The sequence below is a fragment of the Montipora capricornis genome, chromosome 6, assembly GCF_036669925.1.
Source record: "Montipora capricornis isolate CH-2021 chromosome 6, ASM3666992v2, whole genome shotgun sequence".
In the NCBI taxonomy this organism is placed as follows: domain Eukaryota; kingdom Metazoa; phylum Cnidaria; class Anthozoa; order Scleractinia; family Acroporidae; genus Montipora; species Montipora capricornis.
Window position 1 is genome coordinate 17,628,414 of NC_090888.1, and position 2,711 is coordinate 17,631,124.

Genomic DNA, 2,711 nt, shown 5'->3' on the forward strand with positions numbered 1-2,711 from the left:
GGCAGATTAGTTCAATTTTACTTTAATTTGTACTCTCTTCAGTTTTAAAACCAACCTAGCCATGCCATTACATTTCCTTTCACCGTTAACTTTGCTTACTCCGTACAAAGGTACATTTTATTATAATATTCCTCGATTTGAGACAGAGGCACCCAACGAGAATATAGTTCAAAACCACTTAAACACAGCATTGTTAAACGTTTTTTTAGCTTTTAAACGGTAGATATAGGCATATTTTTATCCCCTAAAAATTTTTCATCTGTTTGGATTTCCTAGCTGAAAGTCTAGTGATCCGAAAACTATAGGGATCAAACTTTCAGCCAGAAAAAAGGCTTCTGAAAATTCTAGGTGACCTTTTTAGGGTAAACATCCGTTAATCATAGTCTCTCTGAGGCACCTCATTGATGATTACCGGTAGTAAATGACGAAAAACATGCGAACAGAAAAAAAGGGTAAGAATTCCCCCCCCCCCCCCCCAACCCAAAAACTTTGCTACCAGTTAATGTCATATCAATTTTGTTCTTGTTTGATATTTGAGAAACTTGTTTCTTTGCGGTAGACACATAATGGGCTTCACCAATATGCCCAATGTAGATGCTGGCACATTCACCTGTCACAGATTGTACGATGGTAACAGAAGCAAATGCTGCTAGTGATTCAGCAATATGAATTCTTAAACTTAGATAGTTGGCTACTGCTTGGATAATAATTGCATCAGCCCATGTTCCCTCACATGACATATTGTTCAAATATTCTTGCCAAGAGTGGCCAGTATTACTTTCTATAAACTGTTCGGGGTTATGCAATAAATGGTGAATACCAAGGCTACGTACTTGATAATGATTGTGTGGAGTGCCATACAGCTGATGTGACACAGCTCAAAAAAAAGCAATCTCCACCACCCCCAACATCTAGTGGAATCCTGCATAACTGAGATAATCTAGTTTCTAATAAAGAGACGGAATGTAGGGGTTGTTCGGGATTACTGCTCTGATCTAATGGTCCTGGATTTGTTTCTACATCTCCACTCAATGAAATAATTCTATTAGAAATGTATGTTTTCACCTAATGGTGCTGTGAGATTTTGAAAACACTGGCAACAACATATACACGAGACACAGGAGGTGTTTTAGTTCTCTTCGCATTTATATTACAAAAGCATGGTGGATTTGATGATGAAAATTACGGGCAGAAACATACTTATTAAAGACAACGTTTCGGTGTCCTCATGACACCATCATCAGGTCAAATATAATATTTTACAGATAACTCGAATATTAATGTTCAAGATTTATTTCAAAGTCCCTAGAGGCTAGGTGAAGATCTGGTTCAATATTCAATCACAGCCAAAGTCAACATCAATCAAGAACAATAAGATCTGACATGTTTCGCATTCTTAAGAAATGCTCATGCAAATTTGATTGTCTTGTGTATGAAATGTTCCTTATTCGCGAGCACAAACCGTGTCTGAATATCCAAAGTGACTCGATAAAGGCAAAACTTTTCACCTAGTCTCTAGGAACTTTGAACTTAATCTTGAACATTAATATTCGAGTTATCTGTAAAATATTATATTTGACCTTATGATGGTGTCATGAGGACACCGAAACGTTGTCTTTAATAAGTATGTTTCTGCCCGTAATTTTTATCATCAAATCCATTACATTATCATGTTTGATAAAAGCATGGTGGTCCTGGATTAGTTTCGATATCATTACCAAGTCGTATTAGTTCAGGAATATAAAATCGATAAAGATAAATCTGCGTAAGCCATAGGCGATTCCACTGCATCATCTTGAAACGACTGACAACTAATTTTAAGACAGGCAAATATATTGCTTTAAGATAAAACAAAAGCAGCAATGAACACCAAAATTTTCTTTTGAAGCAATCTCGTTATTCTCTAGAAGTTAAATAAATTCTATGCATTCCAATAGCAACTCTATATTGTGCTAAACTATTTCCCATTTTGAGAAACCTTACTCACCAACGCTATCACTATTCTTCAGTTTCTCGCTACAGCAAATCCAGCTCAACGAAACTCAAATTCACTGCAGTTCACTTCAATTCCAATCAAATTCACTTTCAGTTCTACAAAGCTTTATATTCAACAGATTCAACTTTGATTCACTTGGAACCTTGGAATAACTTGGAATGTGAGTTTGTCTTGGAAAGTCGAATCCACAGCGAATTGAAATTCGTTGCACGGATGATTCGACAGTGGTTTGTTGTGTATATGAGTGTTTCCTATTAATTATTTTGTCAGAAAGAAAGACAGAAACCATCAACTTCTTGCCTGAAAGTCGTAAACTCCTCTCCTGCCGTCGCTGAATAATAATGGCTGATCTACGGTGTGCTTTGTTATGTGACTTCAGACGAACATTTTCCAAATCAAGACCGAACATATCCGACTACTAAATACCTGTGACACAAGTTTATCGTGAATTCAAAAGATACTTGGAACACTGTTCTTCTACGACTTTTAAGACTTTAATTTCATAATTCGATGGAAAATTCAGAACGTCCCCTAAAAATAATGTAATAAGAGCATAAGGTAGGATTCGCACTTGAGACACGTGCGCTTAGCGCTTCCGTTCCAGAACGTTCGTACACCAATTCGGCCGTCCGAACGCAAGCCGAGATTTAACAGCCCATTGATCGAGTGAACGAGTGATCGAGTGACCACCTGAAGTCCTCCTCACTATACCTTA

General features: G+C 37.1%; 1 protein-coding gene across 2 annotated transcripts in view; it reads right to left on the reverse strand.

Annotated features, from left to right (window-relative positions):
- Positions 1 to 2,368, reverse strand: part of LOC138051658 (uncharacterized) — a 29,820-nt gene extending 27,452 nt beyond the window's left edge. For both annotated transcript variants that reach the window (XM_068897911.1, XM_068897910.1), the window contains exon 1: positions 2,297 to 2,368. The gene's annotated coding sequence lies outside the window, so the exon portion shown is untranslated. The remainder of the gene's footprint in view (positions 1 to 2,296) is intronic.
- Between the last annotated feature and the right edge of the window lie 343 nt (positions 2,369 to 2,711).